General features: G+C 50.2%; 1 protein-coding gene across 4 annotated transcripts in view; it reads right to left on the bottom strand.

The window, feature by feature from the left end:
- MSH3 (mutS homolog 3) overlaps positions 1-25737 on the bottom strand; it is a 2767116-nt gene that overhangs the window by 2602984 nt on the left and 138395 nt on the right. The window contains exon 1 of one of the 4 annotated variants that reach the window (XM_069627551.1): positions 20029-20190. The exons of the other annotated variants lie outside the window; for them this stretch is intronic. The gene's annotated coding sequence lies outside the window, so the exon portion shown is untranslated. Of the gene's footprint in view, positions 1-20028; positions 20191-25737 lie in introns of those variants that run through there. 4 annotated transcript variants of the gene reach the window in all.

The raw sequence follows: 25737 nt of genomic DNA, 5'->3' as shown, positions 1-25737 counted from the left end.
TGTCCCCTAAGGAGGTGGGGGAGGGTCACTTCCAGAGGTATTTCTCTTATAGCATAGCGGACTCCCCCTCCCTCTTCCCACAGGGGTGGCTCCTCCTTAGGAAAGAGTTCATGATCTCCTTGGAATCGTCACAGTGGCTGCTTCATTGCAACAAGTCACTCATCAAACAGTTCTAGTAAGATATGATAGGATATGATATATGATATGGCATTTATAACGCACCTATACACAAGTGTTTCAAGGTGCGACGAGGCAAGGGAGGGGGAACAGAGGGAAGACAGACAACAATCCTACTAGGCCAGGTGTCATTCAGATCGTGCAAGTGCATGGGAAGGGAAGGAGGAGAAGTGCGGGGGAAAGGGGAAGAGGACAGTGCAGTGAATGGGATAAGAAAATAAATAACAATAAGTAAAAGTACGGCCAGCAGGTGGCAAGTGCAAGGGCAAGTGCAGACATCAGGTGACAAGTGCTGGTGGTGGGACTGTAGGGATACAGAAGACAGTCCCCACGTGCGGGGGTTGCCAGGAACGCAGTGCAGGAGTGTGACTGGCGGGGGAGGGGACGTGGGCCCGAGATCAGAGGGTGGCCAGGTAACTAGTGCAATTTCAGTGTCAACCAGCAAGGGAGATAAGGAGAAAAAGCAGAAGCAAAGAGAAAGGTTTTGAGGTGCTTCCGGAACCGAAGATGATTCTCCTCAATTTTCAGGGAGGCAGGGAGGCTGTTCCAGAGGGAGGCACCAGCCGAAGAAAGATCTACCACCAACTCATTGCTTGGAGAAGCGACTGACCCTGAGGGAGTTTGAGGCAGATGAGCGAAGAGCTTGAGAAAGAAGGTATTTAGGAAGAGAGAGTTGAAGGTGTTGAGGCCCCAGTCCCCAGAAGGCCTTGTGGACGATGCAGAGGGTTTTGAACTTAATCCTCGCAGCCACTGGCAGCCAGTGCAGAGATTTCAGTCCTGGAGAGATATGATCCCTGGGCTTGAGGCCAAGGACAAGTCTCGCAGTCCTGTTCTGGATAAGTTGCAGAGGGCAGAGAGTAGAAGCAGGCAGATTTAGAAAGAGGCTGTTGCAATAGTCCAGCCTAGAGAGAACCAGAGCTCTGGGAGACAGTGAGCTTCTGGGGGAAGGAGAGGAAAGGAAGAATACCCCTGGGCAGATGCAGCTGGTAGTGTGACTTCTTAGAGACGTCAGAGATGTGAGGAGAGAAGGAGTGTAACGCTCACCTGATCACCACGAAGGCGCGGGTCTTGGCAGGAAGGTGTCTAACACGAAACGTGATGTGCAGGATTCGGTTGGCTTCTGGGGTCGACCCTCTCCGCACTGAGTGTCGAACTCCAAGAGTGAGGTTTCTGCAGGTGAAACAATATGGGGATTAAAGGTCTGGGTTGCTGAATGTCCCTATCTCTCTCCTCCCAGCTTGACCGTTGAACCCCCCTCCCAGGTCAACGTGCTCACCTTAGATAGGTGAATGCTGGGCTCTCCATCTGCGTCTAGTGCAGGGTGCCGTTGCCAGTTCCTTCACTGGTGAAACGTGGGCCTCTTGACTTCAGAGGATGGGTACCGTCGTTGACTGCACGACCGGTAAGTTTCTGGACACCTTTAGTCTTTATAGTCTTTTATGCATGGCACTGAAGCGCCTGGATTTGCGTAAGTATGGCAGCGCTCTTACTGTCTCTTTCTTTGTCTTTGCAGGAGACGATGCAGAATGAAGAAATCCGGAATTCGCCACGTGCCGGTAAGGGTGACACTGCTGTTGTCTTTGCAGGTGAAGATGCGGCGTGAAGAATCCGGAATGCACTGCGTGCCAGTAAGTAGAATAATGCTGTTTATCTTTGCAGGTGCAGATGCAGCGTGAAGAATCTGGAGTGCACAGCGTGCCAGTAAGTATAATAATACCTTTTATCTTTGCCGGCGGAGGTGCAGCGTTAGACACGGCCCCTGCCGATGGCTCAGGTAAGCAAGCACTGCGTGTGAAAGTTCGTTCTGCTAACCTGTTGTTTCTGGTCTTTTGCAGGTGCTGATGTTGCTCAGGTACAGGAATGGTAAGTATAATTCTTGCAGGTTCAGGATCCCAAGAAGAAATGCTGGAACAGACTCGGTGAGCGTTCTGCTGCAGATGCAGAATAACGCGAAGCACGTTTCATCAATCGGGTGTGGTTTAAATAGCCTTGGAGTGATGAGGCGTCTCCTTCCACGGCCCCGCCTAAGTAAGAAAAGAGTTCCTGCTTCCAGAAGAGTTCCAGTGCTGTATCCAGGGAGTGGAGCTGCCCCACCCAGGTAAGAAAGTAGTCCCAGTTCACCGAGGACTTCTAAGAGTCTGGCAAGTAAGCAGCATGGTCTGCTGCAGGTAGGTCCACCCAAGCACCTTCACACCAATGATGAGCCCGGCGCTTCCAGTGCCGGGACCGATGCTTCTGATGAGCCTGGTGCCACCGGCGCCAGGACAAGATCCAAAAGGTCCCTGTGGGGACCGGCTGGTGCCTAGGATCAGGGTTAGGGGCCTGCTTCCAAGGACGTTGGGCTGGTCCTGGCTCCTTGGAAGCAGTGATCATGACAAGGAGAGTGTAGAGTCAAAGATGACCCTGAGGTTTTTAGCCTTGCAGGTGAGATCAGGAAGAGGGCCAAGAGAGGCCGGCCGATGAGAATCTCAGTCTTACTGGCATTAAGGCAGAGGTCATTGGCGGCACACCACTCCTGGATAGCAGACCATCAGAGAGTAGGGAAGTAGAGGAGGACGAGGGTAGCCTGAATATGAGCTAGGTGCCATCCGCATAGCACTGAAAGTTGGGGCAGAGAGCGGCGATGCGATGGGCCAGGAGTGCCAGGTTTTGGTTGAACAGACAGTGAGGGAGGTTAGACCCCTGGGGGACACCACAGGTAGAGAAAAAGATAGCAGAGATGAAGGAGCCAAGTTGGACCTGGGAGGGTCAGTCAGAGGAAAGAAGTCAGCAACGCTAGAGCCTGACCAGTAATATCCAGGTTATTGCAGAGACGGTTGAGCAGGAAGGCATGGTTGACAGTGTCGAAGGCAGAAGAGAGATCAAGCAGGATGAGGACACAAGGGGTGTTAGAGTCAATGTTGGAGAGCAGGTCTTCACGGATGTTCAGGAGAGCAGTTTCCGTGCTTCTGGCAGCTCTGAAGCCAGACTGATGGTCATGAAGATAACCAACAGATTCAGTGTGGAGATTGAGCTGGGAGATGGCCAGTTTCTCCAAGAGCTTGCCCAGGAAGGGAGTGATGGCGATCCGGCGATAGTTAGCCGGGCAGGAGGGCTCGGCAGAGGGTTTCTTAAGATGGGGGTGCACAAGGGAGTGCTTCAGGGAGGGAATGGGAAAACTCCAGTGGCGAAGGAGTGATTGCAGAAATCAGCCAGGGCAGGAGCCAGGGAGTCGATGTGGTCCTTAATAGTTTTGGAGAAACAGGGGTGAACCTGTTTCGACGAGACTTTCATGAATGGGGACTGTTGATGAGAAACAGGCTCTCAGGTGCGTTCCTGTACTTAATATCCCTTCCAATGGATCAAGTATTGTAAAGAACCCCTGTAGAACCGGGAGTCGCATATTCTGCCGAATTAAGGCAGTGGAGCATGTGCATTAAAAGTCTGTTGATATTTGTCAGTCTTATGTTCTTTCAGAAGGGATGAATGGAATACTGGATCAATGTGTTTCCATGAGGTGGGAAGTTGTAGGTGGAAAGTAACAGGGTTTATGTTCTCGGTGATGGAGAATGGACCTATGTATCGAGGAGATAACTTTGTTGGATGAATCCAACGGGGAAGAAAGTGGGTAGACAGCCAAACCTTATCCCCCTGGGTTCCACAAAGGGTTTGTTCTTCTGTGTTTGTTGGCATATTTCTTGTTCTTTTCTTTTGGTTGCAATAGAGGAGAATATGCGGACTTGTGGTTGTCTTGTATGGTCTTGAGGTAATCATTGAGTGCAGGCACATTTGCGGGAGGACTAGTGGCCAAGAGAAAAGACTTGGGGTGGTAACCCAAATGGCAATAAAATGGGCTCATTGATGCTGCTGTGTGAACTGTATTGTTATAGGAGTATTCTGCCAGAGGAAGGAGTTCGGACCAAGAATGTTGAATATGGGTGGTAAAACATCTGAGGTATTGCTCGAGAGTGTGTTCGAGACTTTCTGTTTGTTAGTTTGTCTATGGATGATACCCTGATGATAAAGCCTGGTCAATGTCCAAAGATGAACAGAGGGCCTTCCAGAATTTGGAAGTGTACTGTGAACCCCTTTCAGTAGTTATGGCAAAGGGAAGACCATGAAGACGGTAAATGTCACAGAGAAAGACAGATGCCATTTGAGGTGCCCTTGGTAAGCCTGGAAGCGGAGTGAAATGTGCCATTTTAGTAAATTAATCCACAGTTACCATTATTGCGGTGTTCCCCTTCGACAATGGTAGTTCCACCATGAAATCAGAGGATATGTGAGTCCAGGAAGCCAAAGGTATGGGGGCTTGTTCCAGTCGCCCAATGGGTTTAGCCATGGAGGGTTTTCTGGCTGCACATACCGGACATGTAATTATGTATTCCTCCACCAAACTCTGCGAGACAGCAGTTCCTGCATAGCAGCGATTCCCTTGTGGCCTACGGATAGGCTGTCATGCTCCCATGAAAGAACCTTCTGTTGGAGTAACCGAGTGGGAACAAGCAGTTTTTCTTGATGAAAACACAAACCGTCCCCTCTGAGAGAGAAGGGGATCTCCTTTCAGGGTTTCCGGAAATGGAACGACTTCAAGAGCCTCCCTGACCTGATCAAGGAAAGATGTGACTGTAAAGATAAAGGTCTTCTCACCCAGGACCTTTTCTGTGGTTTCGTCTTCCTCTTGGACCTCTTCTTCCTTGCTGGAAAGGGCATCGACCACAATGTTTTTTGTTCCGGGAATGTAGGTGATCCTGAAGCAATATTGAGAAAAGAAATAAGCCCATCGAGCTTGCCCTGAGTTCTTGCATTCTAATTGTTGCAGGACTTGTAGGTTCTTATGATCCGTGCAAACCTCAAATTCATGGAGACACCCTATCAGTAAATGGCGCCATTTAGTGCAAGCCTCTCGGATTGCCACTGGCTCTTTCTCTATGACAGTAATTCCTTTCAATGAGAACCAAGGTGCGGGAAAAATAAGCTATCGGTGTTTCATACCATCTTCAGCTGTTTGAGAACTGATCCAAGGGCTCCACAAGATGCATCTGTTTCAACAATGAATGGTTTGTGTTGGTTGGGTAGGGTTGTCTGAGGATCGGAGCAGAACAAAAGGCCTCCTTGAGTGATAGATATAAATTATTTACCTTCTCATCCCAACAAAAGGGGATGTCCTTCTTTAGGAGGTTGGTGATGGGTAGGACGATCTTCGAGAAATGGGTGATGAATCTCCTGTAAAAGTTTGCCCCTCCATAAAACGCTGGATCTCTTTTACTGTCTTTGGATGAGGCCAGTCTAGAAGGGCTGTGATCTTTCTAGGATCCATTTGGATTCCTTTGGGAGAGAGAACAAACCCCAAGTAAGGAACTAGTTACATACCTGTAACTGCTGTTCTCCAGCATGGGTCTGGCATGGATTCACATGCTCATGAATATTCCCCATTGTCGGGCTGGGGATCCTCGGTAAAGAAAAAAAATCAGTTTCTGAACTGTCTTTCTCCAAACAACCAATCACTGGTCTCTGGGTCATACTGTCATACTGTCCCCAACCAATGACTGTCCTCTACCTAAGCCCATCCTCTGGCAGCCATCTTCAGATTTGGTAGCACATAAGGTGGCAGTAGGACCAAGAGAAGAGCTGCAGAGGGGTAGGCGGGAGGGTTTGCATGCAAATCCATGCCAGACCCATGCTGGAGAACAACAGTTACAGGTAAGTCGGTTTGCCAACCGGTGACAATGGGTGATGCAGCAGGAGAGCCACCTGGAAATGGAAGCCTTTGAGAGGGCCTTCCCTTGGTTCACAGGACCAAAGTTCACAAACAGCTGTGATGTCTTCCAAAAACTCTTTGTGCGGTCCAAGTAGAACTTCAGCGATCTAGCCACATCAAGCGAGTGCAGAGTCCTTTCAGCGGGCGACGAAGGAGTCAGGAAGAAAACCGGCAACACCAAGGGGTCGTTTAGATGAAAGTCCGATGGCACCTTGAGCATGAAGGAGGGGTGCGTCTGCAGCACCACCCTCGTTTCATGAAATGTCAAGTATGGAGGTTTACAGGAGAGGGCCTGGATCTCTCCCACTCATCGTGCGGAGGTGATTTCCACAAGAAACGCGGTCTTCCACGATAAGAATTTCAGTCGCGCCGAATGCATAGGCTCGAACGGAGGACCAATGAGCCTAGTCAGCACCACGTTGAGCTCCCACGCCGGGACCGCAGCCTTCACAGGCGGGAACGAGCGGAAAAGTCCTTTCATGAACTCCTTGACCAGGCGGTGCGACCACAGTGACCACCGCCCCGGAGTTCTGGTGTAGCAGGAGATAGCGGCCAGATGAATCTTGATGGAAGCGTGTGCTAGTCCTGCTTTGGCCAGCGACAGCAAGTACGAAGTACCTGAGGGGCTGTAACTCACAGGGTTTATCTTCTGTGCACGGCACCAGACCGTGAACCTCCTCCACTGATAGCACTTCAGTGTATATGAAGCCCTGTCCTTGGCAAGTACCTCCTTGCAGTCCACCGGGATCTCATATCCTCCGAATTGTAGTGCTGCAGGATTCAGGCCTGCAAGTTCAGCGACCCTGCGTTGTGATGCAGAATCACGCCTCCTTCTCTGGTGAGAAGATCTGCGGCCACCGGAAGCTTGACTAGAGGGGGCGTTGACATGTCCAGAAGGTCCGGGTACCATATCTGTCGGTCACGCCGGTGCAACAAGGATCATCCTGCACCGGGACCGTCTGAGTTGATTGATGAGTCGCAGAAGCAACGGCAAAGTTGGGAACGCATATAGAAACAGGCCGTCCCAGGGGAAGAAGAACGCATTCCCCCATGCTTCCCGGCTGGGGAAACCTGGTGTCGAACCTCCAGCACTTAGTGTTAGTTTCTGTCGCATACAGATCAATGTGGGGATTGCCCCATCGTCGGAACAGAATCTACTTGATCCTGCGGAAGCTCCCACTCGTGGCATGAGCGCAGCTCCCTGCTGAAGGAGGAGGCAATGATGTTCTTCACTCCCGCCAGATGAAACGGGACAAGGAATATCCCCTGGGCCACGGCCCAGTGCCATAGGTCCTGCGCCTCGAGAGTGCTGGGGATCTGGAGCCCCCCCCTGCTTCCGGATGTAGAACATCTGTGACGACCCGTACCACCTTGCCCTTGAGGGATGGAAGGAACTTCTTGAGGGCCCAAAACACTGCCTGTAGCCCCAGAATGTTCGTATGCAACAAATTCTCCTCCGGACTGCCACAGGCCTCTTGCGTGGAGATCTCCGATGTGAGCGCCCCATCCTTCCAGGGAGGCATCTGTCGTGACCGTCCCCTTATGGCGAGGGGTCCGGAAGTAATAGGCACCCCACCACCGTATCGCTCGACTGATCATCTCGTCGAGAGATATCTTGTCCTCAAAGCTTCGCAATCGATCCACCAGACGTCGAGGTAATCTTGCAGTGGCTGCATCCGCAGCCTGCACAGTCGAATGAGGTATATGCAGGACGACATCATGCCAAAAAGGGATTTGATGGATCTCACCCTTGCGGTCGTCAGGGTCAACAGCTGTTGCACCTTGCCCAGGATGGCTGCTATCCTCTCCAACGGAGACACCAGGCACAACACTGTTAAGTCGGGACCCCAGGAACAGGGCGTCTTGCGATGGCACCAAGCAAGACTTTGCATAGTTCACCGAGAACCCCAGTTCCGTCAGCAGCCGGATGGTTTCCGCCGTGTGAGCGACGGCGATCTCGCTCGATTTCGCTCGGATGAGCCAGTCGTCCAGGTAGGGGTAAATGTGGATCCCTTGGAGACGCAACCATGCCGCCACTGGCGGCAGACACTTGGTGAACACCCTTAGCGCCGACTTTAAACCGAAGGGAAGGGCCTTGAACTGATAGTGCTGCTCTTGATCCACGAAGCGCAGGAACCTGCGGTGTCCATTGTGGATGGGGATGTGAAAGTACGCATCATCCAAGTCCAGGGTTGACAGGAAGTCCCTTTCTTCCAGCTGTCGCAGCACGTGCTGGAGGGTGACCATCCGGAACTTCTGGGGTATGATGTACTTGTTGAAGCGGCGGAGGTCCAGGATGGGCCGCCAACCGCCCGTCGTCTTCTTGACGAGGAAGTACCGAGAGTACACCCCTGAGCCTCTTTGGAACGAGTTCTATCGCACCCTTTTTCAGCATGGCCCCCAACTCCAGCAGAAGCTGGGGGATGTGGTTTTCCTACCTGGCCACGGGTGATATACATGGACACTTCTGTAGGAATTCCAAACTGTGTACGTGGGCCAGCGCGTCCAGCACCCAACGGACGGTGGAGATGGTCTTCCACACGCCGACGAAGTTCGCCAGCGGGCCTCCCACAGAGGTGCGCGGGTGGGGGCCCGACGTCCCAGCCGGTTCAGTCCTGCTTTGCCATGGAGGAGCCGCCTTGGGAACCTTGGCGATGACGGCAACCACCTCTGGGCTTGCTGCAGCCCCTGTAGGCCTCCTGGGTCGAAGAGCGGGACGGTTGATGGTAGGATGACGCAAAGCCACCAAAGCCTTTGGAGGAACCCTGGTACTTTCCTTCGGTGGTCCGAAAGGATGGCCGTCGCTGCTGAAGCGTGCCCAAAGCATGCGCCATCTCTGTATCTTCCTTGATGGCCTGGAGAGACTCATCTACAGTCTTGCCAAACAAGTTATCCCCGTCGAAGGGCATGTCCAAAACCTTGGACTGCACATCCTGGTGGAAGTTAGTGGCCTTCAACCAGCCCCGCCGACGGAGACAAAAGCCATTGCCCATCTGGCGGAACCCTGAGTTGGCGATGTCCGTGGCTACCGTGATGGCATGGTCCGACACCACCTCGCCTTCCTGCAGAATATCCAGCGCTTCCGCTCTTGTCGTCGGGCAAAAAGTCCAGGAGGGGAGCGATTTTGAACCAGAGCTCCCTGTCGAGCCACAATGGCGAGGGCGTTGACCGCCTTGATGGTCGTTGCTGCCGACGAGATGACTCGTCGTTCCATGGCATCCAGCTTCTTTCCCTCGCTGTCCTGGGGGGGGGGGAGGATGTCGACGCAGACAAACCCACAAACTTCTTCCTAGCTGCCGCCGAGACCACCGAATCTGGGGAAGGCTGTGATCTGAAGCACTTGGGTGCAAAGTCCGGCACCCTGTACTTTTTCTCGTACTAGTCGCCCTTTTCCAGGGCTGAGGACGGGTTCTTCATGAGGGACAGTCCCTCGTCCTAAATGTCGTCCAACATTGGGATAGACAGCACAGTCTTCCTCTTAGCCTCCCGGCGCCGGTACAGGAAGCCCTCCTTCTCCTCCGGAGTCATTTGGACCAACCCAGAGGCCTGCGATATCATGGCGTGAAATGAGCCAATCTCATCGGGCGGCGAGGCTCTGGGCGGCAGGGACGGGAGATCCACACCGCCGTCGTCGTCCGTGCCAGTCATCGCCGTATCCGGTTCCGTCTCGTCCCTCAGTGGGGGAGGGGTGAGGCGATGGATGGTAAGGAGGTGGAGGGTGAATTCTTCTTGTGCGGGGGTTCCCCGAACAGCCCAGATGCCGTGGGGTCTCCTGCCGGCAACAGGGGCATCCTTGTCCGAATCTCGGAGCACAGAGCGTGTAGCGCTTGAAGGATGTCCACAGAGATGTCCGCCGGAGGCTGCGGTGGCTGCAGTGGAAAGGACGGCGGCAGAGGCATAGTGTCCTCCGGCTCCTGAAAAGCCATGCTCCTCTACGTCGGGGTCTCCGTCACTCTCCACATCTGCCTCGTCAGGGTCCCTCCCGTAGGACCTGACCTCGACGAATCTTTGGTCCAAGACAGTTTTGAGAAAAGCAAGCTCCTCCTCGGAGGAGATGTCCGTGCCCTGTACGACTACCGTGCCCACCCCCTTCTTCTCCATCAGGGGAGACGGTTTTGGGGAGAGGACCGGCATCGTCTTAACCAGCATCTTTTCTACAGGTTGAAAAGAGGATTCCCTCCTGGCAGGCAGGGAAACTCTCGCTTTGGGGCCTGTGTCCTGTGAACCTATATCAACGGCCTTCACCAGGGACGCCACCACTCCTTCAAAGGAGGTATTCGCCGGGTGAATCTGGGCCTTAACGACCTTGGTCGTGCTTGGGGCCTTCACCGTGGGGGGGAGGGTCAGCACCACGCTCCCCTTTGGCATTCTCTGTTGGAGCCGACTGGGACTTCTCCAGAAGTTTACCCGGTTGCTCTGAATTCCTTTTCTTCACCGAGCCGGACCGCTGGCTCGTGGTCGAAAGGTGCCAGAGATGCTGTGCTCGTCCTGGCCGCCGAGGAGCCCGTCCCAATGGCACTCCCGGTGCCCGCGGACTCACGGTGCATTGCCTTCTGTTGGGCCCCCATCGCAGGGGCGCCCTCAAAGGTCTTAGAAGACTGCTCAGATTTCTTCTTGCAGCTGGGTTACCGGGACTCACCCAACTGGAGCCACTTGGTAAGCCGCTCGTGGCGGTCCATCATTGTGCGGGGAACTATGTCCTTGTAGAACGCACAGGCCTCCTCCACGTGCGTCTGGTCACTATGCAGGCAGTAGAGGCACAGGGAGTGCCAATCGTCCAGGAAAATGTTCTGTAGGCCACATCCAGGGGAAAACCTGAACAGAGGCCGCGAGTCTCCTCTATCTTGAGCCATGTCCACGCGGCATAGGCCTCCAAGAATCTTCTGGAATCCTCCAAGAAGGTAACGACAAAAAAAAAAAAAATTATTCAACAAAAATATTTTTTTTACAAAATTAAAAACTCTTAAAAAATTGCAAACGCAGTAAAAGCTCAAGAGCTATAGCATGAGGACCCCCAACACTTGAACGTGCTAAAATCTGAAGATGGTTGCCAGAGGAGGGGCTTAGGTAGAGGGCAGTCATTGGCTGGGGGCAGTATGACCCAGACACCAGTGATTGGTTGTTAGGAGAAAGACAGTTCAGAAACGAAACAAACTGATTTTCTTCTTTACCGAGGATTCCCAGCCTGGCATGTGAATCCATGCCAGACCCCATGCTGGAGAAGGAACGGTGTCGGCCTCAAAAATTCACTTTTTCTGGTTTGGCAAGTAGTTTGTTCACAGTGAGACTTTGTAACACTTCTTTAAAGTGTTCTCTGTGAGTGGGGAGTGAAGGAGAAAAAAAACAATATATCATCCAGATAAAAAAATGACATGGCAGAAGAGAATGTCAGAAAATAATCTGTCCATTAACCTTTGGAAAATAGCAGGCGCTTTTACCAGGCCAAATGGCACGACATGGTACTCAAAATGTCCGTATGGTGTACGAAAATCCATCTTCCATTGTTCTCCTTTTATCCGTAACAGGTTGTAAGGTACTCTCAGATCCAGTTTTGTGAAGATCTTGGCTGCTTGAACTGCCTCTATGATATCGCTGATAAGTGGTATTGGGTAACAGTCCTTTATTGTGATTTGGTTTAAGCCTCCGAAATAGATATATGGCCTGAGTTACTTACTGTCTCTCTTTGCGACAAAGAATAGCGAAGCTCCTGCTGGGGGATCAGGATTCCCTGATGAGGCCATTAGCGAGGTTTTCGTCTAGGTATTACCCGAGACCCTTCTTTTCAAGAAGAGATAACGAGTACATTCGACCAAAAGGTAACAACAGACTTTGGTTTGATTTCATTAGAGCAGTCTTCCGGACGGTGTGGTGGAATTTGGCGGGGTTGTTGGTCTTCAAAAACTTCATGAAATGCCTGGTATTCTTCATGGATCTTATTTATCTCATTGACCAATGGACTGGAAAAAACTGGTCCAAGCACTGAAGCCAGGCAGGATTCCAGGAGGCATTCCTTTAGGTAGCAATGAGTCTTGCATATCGGAGAAACCAACAGCACAGAGTTCTTAAGCCAGTCTGAGGGTTATGAAAGCGCAGCCATGGGATGCCTAAGATGAGCGGAAAGTGTGCTGCCTTTATAATATCGAATGCAATGTTCTCTGTATGTTGGTCAATGGTCATCTGGAGAGGTGTCGTCTGTTGAGTAAGTGGCCCCGAAGAGGGAGGATGGCCATCCACTACTTTGAAGGTTTGTATGTCAGACTTCCTTTCTAAAGGTACTCTATTCTCCGTAGCCCAAGTACAATCCATGAACAAGCCAGCTGCAACAGAGTACAATAAGGCTACCACTGTCTTGGATTCTGTAGATGACAGATGAAGGTCGACCTTAAGTACCATGAGATGGTCGTCCATGGGTTCGGAGGAGGTTGTGATGTGAACGTAGGGACTTTCAAGCAGCCCTCAGCCTCTGGTCCCTACTGAGGTCGAGGACGGTAGTTTCCGGCTTTCTAGGGGGGACTTCGGGGCAGTCCTTCAGAACATGTTGATCCAACCCAAAATACATGCAGTGTCCCCGACTGCGTCTCCGTTGACTCTGCGCTGCGGTGAGAGGACCTTGGGTAGTACCCACTTGCATGGGTTCCTCCAGCTGAAGATTATCCCTAAGTGGAGGCGATAGGTTTGAGCGGATAGTTTGAGAGGGTCCTCTAGTTCTTCTCCATGCTTCTTTGCATTTGTGCTGTCGGAACTCGATCTGTAAGACTGCTGTGATGAGCTTTGCAAGGGAAGAAGGGTGTGCAATGCGGACCAGCTGATCTTTTATGTCTTCTGAGAGTCCCCGATGAAAGATAGTGTATTGGGCAGATTCTGGCGAGTCCGCTTTTTTGCGCCAGCATATTGAATCTTGTCGTGTAGGCCAGAACATCCCGATTTCCCTGTCTAAAATCCAACAGGGACTCATAAGCGTGATAGGTCAAATCTTGCCGTTCGAACATATCTTTCATGGCTTGTACAAAGGCGGGATAGGTAGCGACCACAGGACTCTCTGTTATGACCAGAGGGGTAGCCCGAGATAGAGCGTTTCCGATCAGGTTGCAGACCATATACCCAATGTTCACTTTGTTGAGTGCAAAGGTATTTTCCCCAAACATGAAATTAACAGTGCAGGAGTCCAGAAATTCTTTTAATTTACTGGGAGTCCCATCAAATTTCCCAGACGTAAGAGACCCCGTGGGAGAATCGGTTTGGACGGTATCCCTGGCGGTCACCATATGCCTCAGAGCATCATTTTCAGCCTTTAGGGTCTGTAGCTCCGCTGAGAGTCCTTGGACAGCATTGATAAGCTCTTGCATCTGCGCCATGTTCTTCTCTTTTTTCCTTTGGCGTTGCAATCTCTCAAGTTCCTCACCTGATGATGAGTTGTCTTCCTTCTGCAAGGTCTTGCCCTTGTACTTCTTCTTGGTCTTTGTCTTTGCCTTATCATGAAGGTGCTCCTTGAAGAGATAGGGCCTGTCCTCTCCATCCACCACCACCACAACTTCCTGTGAGGTAAAACAGGGAGAGGGCTGTGGTGGTCTGGGAGGATAGGACCTATTTGAGGGAAAAGCCTGAAGGCACAAAAACCCTTTCAGAATTGTAATCTTGACTAGCGTGGTGTCATATCAACCCAGAGTCCATAATGCTCAAGGAAGCCTTTGTCTTAGTAGTGATAGGTGAGTAAGCGGAATGACCAAGCCAGAAATGACAGAAGGCTGAGCAGAGGAGGAGAGCAGCACGGTAAATGGGGGCATGTCTACTAACAGAAACAAGAGCTGTGGAACTGCAGAAAGCCACTAGACAGCGGGAATGGTACGTAAAGAGGATCTCCGATGCTGCAAGGTAAGGTGAGTGCAGGAGAAATGGCGGACTACTGAACATAGCGCGCCCAGGAGGATGCTTCGCCGAATCAGTCCTGCCCGCTGGGAAGAGAAGCAGAGAACTGCAGAGTTGGGAAGCAGTCTGGCGGCGGCAGGTAGCGAGAAGAAGCGTGCTCAGCGGAAGAGCCAACAAGCACAGGGTGCCTGCTGCAGGGAGGCAGAATTACGAGAAAGAAGGCCCAGAAAACGCTAATAGTTAGCAGAGAAAGTAGCAAGCATGGGAAGCTAAAGATACAGCAGAGAAACTGATGCAGGTGGCGGCCATCTCAGAAAACACTAGACTGCTACCTAAAGATGCGTAGCAGCACAGTCTTGCGTCCACAGATGTAAGCAGTCCCGAACACCCTGGGACTGCAACGCCAGCACTGCCACAGGGACTATCTCTGGGTTGTGACAATTCCGTCCCGCTCTTCCTAATCAATGTCTCCCTCTCATATCTAAGCCATAGCCATTTGCCAATTCATTCCTTGTTCAAATGTCTTTCTGCAGATGGGCTATTTTGAAATCAATTGCCTATGGCAAGTGGACTGAAAAAGTCGAGGAGTTTCTGGTTATTTGTTTTCTTGTGGCAATGCTCAACTCACTGTTGGGCGTTTGCAGTTGGAGTCAAATTGATTCAGAATTGGGAAGGGTGGGCAGTGCGGTCTTACATTTATGTGGCCAAATGAGATAAAGTACATGTAGCTGCAAGCGCTGATGGGGATGGTGTTCCTATTAGTTTGGTTGCACAAAACTAACCAGCTGTGCAAAACAACCTGCACAACCGTCTATCTGTGAAGCAATTTGTTTGGCTATGAAACAGCTGTGCAAACAAACTATGGTGTGCCAAAAAAGAAAAAAACTAGCTGCAACAATCTAGCTGTGCAGGAATTAATGTAGCTCTAAAAATATATGTATCTAGCTCCAACTGGCAATCTAGCTGGGCATACAATTACCCAAGCAGTGCAACAATTTAACAAGCTGCGAAACAAATTAATCTGCATGTGCAGAATTAATCTAGCTGCAACAATTGTGCTAACACTTTTCTTAGATCAGCAACACAATGTACCACTGAGGCCCCTATTCTCATCCAGGTGTTAAGTACCGAAAAGGACGTTAAAAGGGTTAAGGACCTTTTCGATAATTTTTCTGAAGGTGGAGCATTCTTCTGAAGTCGGAATACATGTGGCGGTTGCTAGGATGGGTTTGAAACCAACTAAGCAACCGCCACACTCGTAACCTGGCTTTTTTTAAGGGTATTCTTGCGGCACTCCTCCAGTTTAATATGTGCGCAAAATTGCGCACATATACGGTAGCATTTTGGTGCCATTAGACTGGAGGAGTGCCACAAGAAGCTGGTGCCAGTGCGGGTGAGCAGCTTCATGATGGCAGGAAATCTGCACTGATGTCCACCCATGCAAACCTATGTTAAGGAATTGCAGATGTCTCCATTAGGATACATGTAAATATTGAAACGTATCGTAATGGAGACATTTCTCCACCCAACGGTTAATGCAATGGGATTCCTTTACATCGCTTTGCATGGGTGGATGGAGGCCCCTAAACAATTTGGAAAGTGGGCCAATATTGAAGAATAATTGCTTGCACGCACACAAAGTTCTGCTGTGGGGACATGTGTGGGCAAAAATAAGTTGCCACAAAGAAGAGGCCCAGGTATCGGAGCCCTATGGGAAAATGTCCATACTTCCCTACTGGCCAGTACACGTTGGTTTTCAGCCTATGCCCGCCAGTAGGGCATCCTCGTGCCACAACGGCGAGACCGCACCGGCTTTGCCATACTGCAGGAAAGCAATGCAGATGGGCCCTGCAAGAGGCAAACCTGGGTTCAAATGCTGCACAGCAAATACACAGGCAGCAGAAATAGCTGGCAGCACATCCTTGCATGTAGCAAGGGCAAAGGTAGGAGTTGAATGTGGGAAGAGATGTTGTACCGCAATGTCTGGGGGCGGGAGGCAGCAATTGGAAAGACAGGCATTGGGTATGGGCGTTTGGAATGCACATTTCAGTGCACTGGGCAACAGGAGTATTTGTGGGTACAGCAGTACTGTCTTGGACGGAGGCAGTACATCCCTTCATCTGTCACAGTAGTGCAGCATGATGGAAAGACAGGTACCGCAGGGTAGGATGGGCAGAAGGGAGGCATAACACCACAACAGTTGTGTAATGGAATTATGTGAGTGCTTACACATTGAGGTGTTGCGTATGTGTACGTTGTGTATTTCAGAATGGGTTCAGACTTTGGAAAGTGGCGACTTGGTAAACTTGTTGCTGCAAATACGTGCACACTTTCTAAAACCATCTTTTCTGTTTCGAGTACTTCCAATTATTTTCATCCCCTGTGCAGGTGCTACATGAACAGCGAGAGCTGGCCAACACCAATCAATAGTGTGTTCACTTTCAAGGAATTGCAGCGGGTCGTGCATTTTCAGCAATCAAGTCAACTCCTGCCGTAGCATACGCTTTAGCTCATCATAAGCGTGCCAATGCCCGGGAACCTGTGCAACCACCAGTGGAGAATAGGGATGTAACGGTATACCGTTAAAGATACCGTGAACCACTTAATTGAACAATAATAACCGTCACATTGTTTATACCGTTAAGTGTGATTTTCAATCTGATTTGGAAAGGCTGCAGTAAGCAATTGCTGCACAGTCTAGGTTTTGCACTGTTGGATGTGCCGTCTGCCAAGTAGTTTCAGTTGGAGCAGTTTTTAATGCCATTCCATAAACCACACGTGCCTTACACAAAATCAATATGTTAGCAATAGGAAGAATAGATACAGTGCCAAGAAGGAAAAGGGTTTACTCTGGGGTGGCGGCTTTGGGGTTTATATATTTATAATGGATGATGTTCTCTAAACATATGCCAATGGGGGATTTCCCTGGTTCTATCATTGAATTTACATATAATAAGTCACACTGTGAAATTCACTCATCTCTGTGGGTATTCCCTGCTGCCATACCAAAGGGTAACATGTCAGTGATTACTGAAAACCTTTTGGCCCGCAGGTAAACTAAAGGCTGTAATGTAAAGTGTGTGTGGTGTGTGTGGTGTGTGGGTGTATACTACCATCAGCCTCCATTGATCTGTGGCATGCAGGTTATCAAGATGGCAACATGTTCATCTTCACCAGTAGCCACTGGGGAAGCAAAAAGCCTAAATGACCACTTAAGAAAAGCTATTCAGTTTGCTTTGCCAGTTGCAGCAGGCCTCCACCCCACCCCCTCCTCTCCACACGTGTGTTTGTGTTTGGTGGAAGCAAGGCATTTCAGTGGAAAGTATGTTGAAAAGCCCAATTCTGGCCCTGGGTGCCTGGTTTTGTTTGTGATGATACATCTGTCAATTTATGACCTTTTAGAAAATATTTGTTAAGATCAGTTAACTCCACCTGCTATACCGCGATAACCATGATATACCGTCATTTGGCAAGAAGGTTATCGTACCGTCATAAAACGAATACCGTGACACCCCTAGTGGAGAATGCAGAGGATGAGATTCCTCCTCCCAGGCAACGCAGAAGGCAGACAAATAAAGAGCGTATATCGCACTTGGGTCAATATGTTCAACATGCCAGCCAAACATATTATTCAGCAGTACCGTTTGGAGCTCATAAAAGGGGAGTTGGAAGGAAGCACCAACAAGAGTACTGCGATACCACCTTTAGTGAAAATACTGGCTGTGCTCCACTTCTGTGCTAGTGGATCGGTCCAAGGCACTTTTGCGATGGCAGCTGGTATGTCGCAGGTTGGTTTCAGCAAAATGTTGCAGGTGGTATTGGCGGCACTGTTGCGGCACATAAGCAGGTTTATCGCTTTCCGACTTACGCCAGTTGAACTTGCTGCTGTCAAATTTGTTTTTTTTTTCCCTCTAGCTGGCTTCTCAAATTTTGTAGGGGCCATAGATTGCATTCATGTGCGCATAGTTCCCCCCCCCCCGTGAATGGGAAATATTCAGGAACCGCAAAATGCACTATTCACTGAACATTCAAATGACCTGTCGTGCGGATATGCAAATCACACACTGCCATGCCAACTTCCCTGGATCCGCACATGATGCATTCATTCTGCGTAGTGGCAATTTGCCAGTGGTAATGAGTGGATGATCTGTTGACAAAATGGCTACTCGGCAATGGCGCATACCCCTTAAAACCGTGGCTACTGACACCACTCTTAAATGCAAGCACTGCTTCTGATCAAAAGTACAATGCCGCACATAAAAGGACAAGGAACACAATTGAATGCACTTTTGGGCTCCTGAAAAGTCAAAACAGGTGTTTGCATGTGTCTGGAGGGGATCTCATGTATTCTCCGGACAAAGTTTGCAAAATTGGAGTGCTGTGCTGCATGCTGCATAATTTGGCCATTCGGCGCCGACTGCCAGACCCAGAGGATGTAGTATCAGAGGAGGACGACGATGAGGACGAAGTACACATCCGCAATGACGAACTTGAAGATGATGGTCGGAAAGTTTGCACTGAAGTCATTGAAAACTTCATGTGACTTTGTGCTTGCCACCAAATGCAAATTTACAATGTCTGTATGGTTATGCACATGTGTGTGAATGTTCAACAAGTGTACTGAGTGAAAACCAGACTTTATCACCGTGCTTTTTGAAAGTTTATTCAAAACTGCTAACACACTAAACTTCCCTGAATAAAAGTTTCAACATGTACATCACATTTGTTTCCTCAATTGCTTCAACTGAACTGAACAGTAAAAGAGTTTTTGGTTTACATGTAGCCCAATTCTACAAAAAAGTGTGTTGGGGAATGTTGACTGTGGCTGTGTCACATAGGACCGCAGGCTGTGTCACATAGCACTGCAGATAATTAGTGTCCGTCCTCATTTCTGACTTCTGCACTTCTTAAACTATGGTCAACATGACCGAAACTTCCGATGTGAAATGTTCTTCTGTAAACAAACAACTCAACCATTAGAACATTTCTCAGGATGCAATTATTTTTTGTTTTGTTCAGGTTTACGCTTACATTGTCTCCGAGGCCGACTGGCCTGTGCAGGAACATGCACTTCACTGCTGGTAGAAGTGCTTGGGTGACTGATGGATTTATCTTCTGTGTTGGCCTCCAGTGTAACTTGCTCAGCCATGCTGGCCGACAACAGGGAGTACTCCTGTTCCTGCATTCTCAATAGATTTGTCAGTGTTTGCAAGCACAATGCGTTGCCCTTCACTGTGTCAGTGCACGTTTGCACTGCCTGCGTCAACGCCTTCATTAGTTCTGCGTTCTGCTTCTGCAATTCAATGCTAATTTTCACACTTTTTTTGCCACCACTAGCGCCACACTATCAATCGATGTGCACAGGGTGCTTACGTTCATTTAATGTCATTTAAGACCCCAGTTACACATGCCATATCCGATGTGCAACTGCATTCCCCTTCTTAAGAATGCTCACCTGCGTCTTGAAGTGAGAACGCATTTGCATGAGTGCCGCAGTTTGTTTCTCTGTGGCAGCAAGGAGAAGACATTCATCATCCACAGCCTGACCCGTTATTCTACTTGGCTCATCAACCATCAGTGGTGGCTGGGTGAACTGAGTGTCTTCCACAAAAGAGTATTCGGTGCCTACATCACCCACTACAGTAGGCATGGTCACTGCAGTACTGTCGCCCTCAAATGATTCCTACAGTGTTATTTCAGTTTCCCCTTCAAGCTCAGTTGATGCTGCCAAATTGTGATCTTCCTCAGGTTCTTCATGCATAGACTGTTTTAAGGCGTGAACAGTCCCCGACGCCGGAGACAGTATTGACAAAAACATTTTACCACAGGGCCTTACCTGCATGCTCAAAATCCACATAAATGCATGGTACTTGCAAACCTATGCTGTCCTGGGACACCGTACATGGCCTAATAGTGCTCTCTTACACTCCTTCATTCCCTTCATAAAACTATAGAGGTTGATGACTGGTCGTCTTGACCTGCATTACATGGTACCGTATGTAGAAGAAGTGAACCCCTGCCTACCATGCAAGTTACTGTATTCTGAGGTTTCAATGCAACATGCAAGCCCTCTCCAACTTTCCTGTCGTGAGCACCTGTGCTGCACTTCTCCTGCACAGACGTGTTACACATGTAATCACTAACAATCACAATTACCCAACATTTTGGAGGAGCCATGCACTTCAAAAGGAACAAGTACACACACCCACTACACATGCCCAGTTGTCACAAGACTTTCCACTTACCGGTGGTCAGTGTGTCCGTGCCTCCTACGCCATCAAGGCTCCCAGAGTCCATGACTGCAAGCACCTTCAATTCAATAGGCTAATAATTTGGATCCAAGGGCAATCCTCCCCCAGTGCCCATGCTGCGTTCTTTCCTCTGTATGTACTTTTCACAAACTCTGGGCTGTACATCATACCAGCGCTTCTTCACTTCATCCACTGTACGCAGCGTATTGGACACAGCATTGACTTTGTTTGCTATGCTTTCCCAAAGGCTATTCTTCACAGCAAGTGGTGTCCAGTGTGCCATTGCTCCAAAAAGTACCCTTTCATTGGCGAGTACTTCGTCCACTATTACCCCCAGGGCTGCATCTGTGAACTTTGCCTTAGGTTTACAGCTGCCAATTTGCTCAACCACATGTTGCTCAGCCATCACAAAAGTGTCCAATTCCACAACTTAACAGTTGACTGACACCTTCCTTTACAAGTCTTTGCTCTTCTCCTACTGCAACAATGCAAAAATAATGCAGTGCTGGGCTGTAGAGGCTGCACAGAAACTACGACGTGTACATACAGTACACATGTAATGCAGTATGCCGAATATGTCCACAAAATATGCAAGATGAAAGTAGAAAAAGTCGTGCAGCAAGAAAGAAATGGTGCCCTTCATACGTTCCACTAGCTGGCCCGTGCTTCCCCCCTGCGTTTGTTGACTGTAGAGAAGCACGTGATTTTCCATGTGCTTCCCCAGCATATGGCCACGTGGCCACAGCAGCACTTCCATTCACTAAAATTTTCCCTGCTGCCGAAATTCCTTTCAAGAAAGGAACTGCAGTATCATTTTTCTGGCCTCAACTTTATTTTTCCATCTCCCATGCGGTTGCTTCTGAGAGCATTTTTTTGTTTGTTTGTAAACATTAGCACATGTGATTTCTCTGCAGCATTTTTGTAAAATAACGATTGTCGTTATTTTTCAAAAATGCTGCCGAGATTGGATTACGCCCATTACAACTAAAACAGGCGCAACCCACACAGAGCACTGTCGTGCTCTACGAGGACGCCCAGGCCCACTTGAGAATACTAGTGGAGCCTGGGCGTCCTCATTTGGTGCAGTGAATCGTGCTGTTTAGCACCTTCACTGTCTCAAGTTCTCAATAGGGGCCTAAATGGAGAAATAGTCTAGCTGCAACAGCCTATCAAGTTGTGCTACAACGCAGTCTAGTTGCATCAATTAATCAAGCTATGCATAAAGAAAATTAATCCAGCTGCAACCATATATCTAGCTGTCCATAAAACTAAACTAGGCACAACAATCAATCTAACTCTGTATAGACCACTCTAGTCTTGAAAATAATGATTAATACACAGATAAAGCCGTTTAAAGCACCAGGTCCCTAGGGTTTAGCAAACATAGTATTTTTAAAAAGCTCTCGATTTTTGGGCCTTACTTTACTATTACCTGTTAGTATAAATTGTACTTAAAGCAACTAGGTCGGCCCCCCGACCTGGTTCCTACCTGTAAGAAAGCACAATGGATGCTAGGAATCTTAGTCCGATTTATCTTCTTGATGGGTCAAGTTAGTTTGCACGACAGTTCTTCAGGGTCTATGAACATGGGCAAGGAACAGGCTCTTCGTGTCAGCTACTAGAAATGGCCTCTGTATGTAGCGTTTCTAGATTTTACCACAGCCTTTGACCCTGTAGCTATGGAAATGTTATTAAGAAAAGCCTGATCATTGACGGGTTGATACAAGCTCCTTAAACTAAATTACCTTATTGCATACAAAGACCAAGGTCAGGTATTGTAGAATGTTCTCAGCGGATTTACAAATGCCATTGACACACATCTGGGCCCAACACCGGGTTACGTGCAAGCATCCCTGCTTTTTTTGGCTATTAGGTGGCACGTGCACCACCTATAGGCTGGAACTATTGCGTTAGAGCACAGATGGGGATAAATGGTATATGGGGGGGGGGGGACATACTGCGTGTAGATGTGATTTGTTATTTACCCACCCAGTTCCTGCCCCTGCCCGCCCAAAACATTTCCTCATGGGAACTCTTTGAGCTTGCTTTAATCAAACCTCCCCATCAAACCTTTCAATCGAAGTGCCAGCCAGAATTTTTTCAAAGTAGTCTTCAGAGAGATTATCACTTAATTGGAACTGTAAACCAACTACTGGTGTAATAGAAAATGTCTTAACGGCGTGGTCAGTAGCGCCAGCAATGTGGCTGCTCCCCTGATGGCCTCCACACATAGTCCGCAGCAAATGGCAAGAAAATGCGGTTCCTGAGTGTGTTTTGACCCAGAAGTAGCTCTGATGGTCGGCAGAAGGTCCTGGCCGGTGTCGGATCGGTAAATCTTTGCCCCCCTGATGGTACAGCCCGGAATCGGTGCTGGTGAAGCCTGCGCCGCTCACCTGCCGCTCTGAGAGTCAAGATGGCAGTCGGGCTGAAGCTACGCGCCCTCCACGCTCAACTCGCAGCCTACGGACAGACCTAGCCTCACCGCACACCACACAGCAGATTCGGAGCCCTGGAGCCGCCTCCCCCGCTCTCCGATCGCCTCCTTATAAGCTTGTGGCGAACCCTCTCGCAGCTCTTATTGGGACGCTGGGGGGGGGGGTGAGGAGGACTTGGCTCCCCAACGAGGAGCCCCCAGGCGGAGTTCTCCCCCCGCCCTGCGGCCGTCAACGCCCCCCCCCCGCTCCACACGTCCGGGGGCTTGCTGGCACTCCACGATCTCCCGGAGGCGGTCACCCCCCCCGGGAGGCTGAGACGTGATAGAGTGCAGCCGTGGGTGAACCAGAGCCGATCGAGCGTGATTGGCAACTATCCAGCTGTAGCCTGTGCCTTCCTGGAAGCCTCCACCACCACAGTACTGTGGATTGGGCCACATGATCGGGCCCCCACTCCCTGAAGACTGGCCTGTGCTCCCCTCTTGCACCCCTACATAACCTCCATTGAGGATCTTACCAGCACCTCCCAGCCTCGCCACCGCCAAAGTAAGGGAGCTTGATCCCCCGGCTCTCATCTTGGGGGACCCCACTGGTCGATGGACTCACCAGCGGCAGTAACAGTTTTGGTAATTTACAGGGAGCCATCTCCCCCCTGAGACAATGGCCAAATGCCTTAATCCCACCCCTCGCCCCCCCCCCCCCCCCCCAAGTCCACAGACATCTCCACCAAGCTCCTCGCTGCAGACAAAGGGAAAAAATCTGACCCCCTGAAACTCACGCCACTGAAGACACCGGAGGACAAAGGGACCCTTGCAACTAAGGAAGACCTCCAAGTCTTCATGCCTGATATTAAATCAGAGTTTAGATCTTGTATGTCGGAGCTCACCTCAAAGCTGGAACAGACGGACCAGAGTGTTGCGGATGTCGAGCATAGGTTGGGGGAGACGGAAGACCTAGCCCAAGAGCATTCTACTACTCGCGTGGAGGTGCAACGCACAATCCAAGCCCTAATGGACAGAACCGAGATCCTCAAATTCAAGCAAGAGGACCTCGAAAACCCAGCCCACCGCAATAACCTGTGAATTCGTGGTTTCCCCTCAATTCCCGACAAGGAGCTACCCGAATATGTGAGTGACTTCTTCCAGTCGCTGCTGCCACACCTGGACAAACCTCTGCTTCTGCTGGATCGCACCCACAGGTTGCGCCCCCGATGATGGATGGACTCAGACACCCCCCCAATCCCCAGATGTGATCACGAGAGTCCACTTTTATACCACCAAGGAAGCCATCTCGGCAATAGGCCGCTCACACGATGAACTATAATTCCAGGGCTCCCCACTCCAAATCTTTCAGGACCGCTCTCTTCTGACGCTGCAGAAGCGTAGGGCTCTGTGTCTGGTCTCGGAGGAAGGGTGTGAGCAATCAAATCCGCTATTGGTGGCTGGTCCCAACGGCTCTGCATTCTCCCATAATGGCACCCCCCGAACGATCAGCCACCTTGACGACGCAGCAACAATCTTACGCATCGGCTCCCCGGAGGGCGCAGGGTTCTCCTCCCCCGGCCGGGCAGAAACTGTACAAGGTAAGGCCTCCCTAAAGCCGAGGCGAGCGCCCTGGTCAAGAGTGCAGAGAAACCACAAAGCTAAACAAGGACCAGCCCTACCCGAAGGAACGCACAGCACTGGAACATAACCTGCTAATCCATGCTGCAGGCCCCGTGCATGTCACCGTCTTTCCCTTGGAGTGAAACACAACCCCTCTGGTTGGCAACAGCCTGGTTGGCTAGGGGATGCACCGATGAGTCGAAATCGGTCCCCCAAGTTACAGTGTTGGCTTCCCGTTGGAGGCCAAGGTTAGAAGTTCCTTCCTCCCGTTGGAGGCTACTTAGAAAACCTCAGCTACAGTAGAACCCAAACCAGCTCGCACCTCTAGACTATGGCTGACTCGGACTTCCCCTAACCCCCCTCTCCTAGGACCCACGACCACAGGGGTCCAGCCTCCACATCAAAAACTGAAATGAGTCACCTTAAATGTCAGAGGTCTAAACTCCCCTCCAAAGAGGAAATTCACCCTGCAACGGCTTCAGGACGAGGTAACCTCGGTGGCCTTTTTGCAAGAGACTCATTTGATGCCGGCTGACTTTTCCCGCCTTCGCAGTAGACTCTTCCCCCTGCAACTGCTGGCTTCTAACGGCACCAAGAAGGTGGTGGTGGGGGGACTGCCATCCTCTTTGCAAAAGACCTCAGACCGCAAATTCTGGACTCATTACGATGCCCGGAGGGCCGCTTCATCGATACATTGCAATCAAATGCATTATTTTCGGCCAACTCTACTACCTCATCTCAGCCTACGCTCCGAACGATAACCCAGAGGGGTTCTACCGAGACTTGGAATAGGCCCTCCGCCCATTCGTCGAGGGACAAGTCATCATAGGGTGAAGACTTTAACGGAGCCCCTGACCCACTTAAAGACAGATTGCACCCCCCATCCTCTAGGGACCTAAAACTGGCAAAGAGCCTGCTCCACCTCTTTCAGACCCTAGATGTCGTGGACACCTGGAGGGTAATCTATCCGGATGAGAAAAATGCTGACCCTAAGTGCACACGATCCTGATTTCCCCCCCGCAACCCCCCCCCCCCCCCCCCCCCCCCCAAAGTCCCCCCGCCGTCGATGCAAACTATATGATCCCCATCTTAAATGACATGGCAGTAAGGGACTCCATTGCTAGATCGATTAAAAACTTCTTTACGGAAAACCGCAACGAGGACACGTCCCCAGACAACACCTGGGACGCCATGAAGGCGGTGCTCAGAGGAGAACTGATTGCTCAAGGTGCAGCCTTTCACAAACAAAGAAATGTGGCCCGCACTGCCCGAAGTTCGGGAGACCGAAGCCACTCACAAGCAGAAGGGTTGGTCCACGAAATCCTATAGGGCCCTACAGGCGGCAAGAAAAAGGCTGGAGGCACATTACGCTGAAGCCACAGCGCATCTATTAACTCGAAATAAACAGTGGTATTACGCCAAAAGCAACAAAGCCAATAAGCTGTTGGTAGACAAATTAGCCAAAACTAAGAAGAGAAACACCATCCTGGGCCTTCGCGACCAACAGGGCACGGTCCAATCCGCAGAACGCGAGAAGCTTCGACTGGCGGAAGGCCCATCTCTTGGAAATAATGACAGCATCTCCAAGGGAACAAGCTGAACAACAGAACTACCTGCTGGATGCAGCCCTCCCACACCTCACGCCCACAGTGAGGGAAGGTCTTGAG

The sequence above is a fragment of the Ambystoma mexicanum genome, chromosome 6p, assembly GCF_040938575.1.
Source record: "Ambystoma mexicanum isolate Mex_15411 chromosome 6p, UKY_AmexF1_1, whole genome shotgun sequence".
Classification (NCBI taxonomy): Eukaryota; Metazoa; Chordata; class Amphibia; order Caudata; family Ambystomatidae; genus Ambystoma; species Ambystoma mexicanum.
The sequence above is the reverse complement of the archived record's forward strand: the minus strand, read 5'-3'. Positions and strand labels throughout refer to the sequence as shown.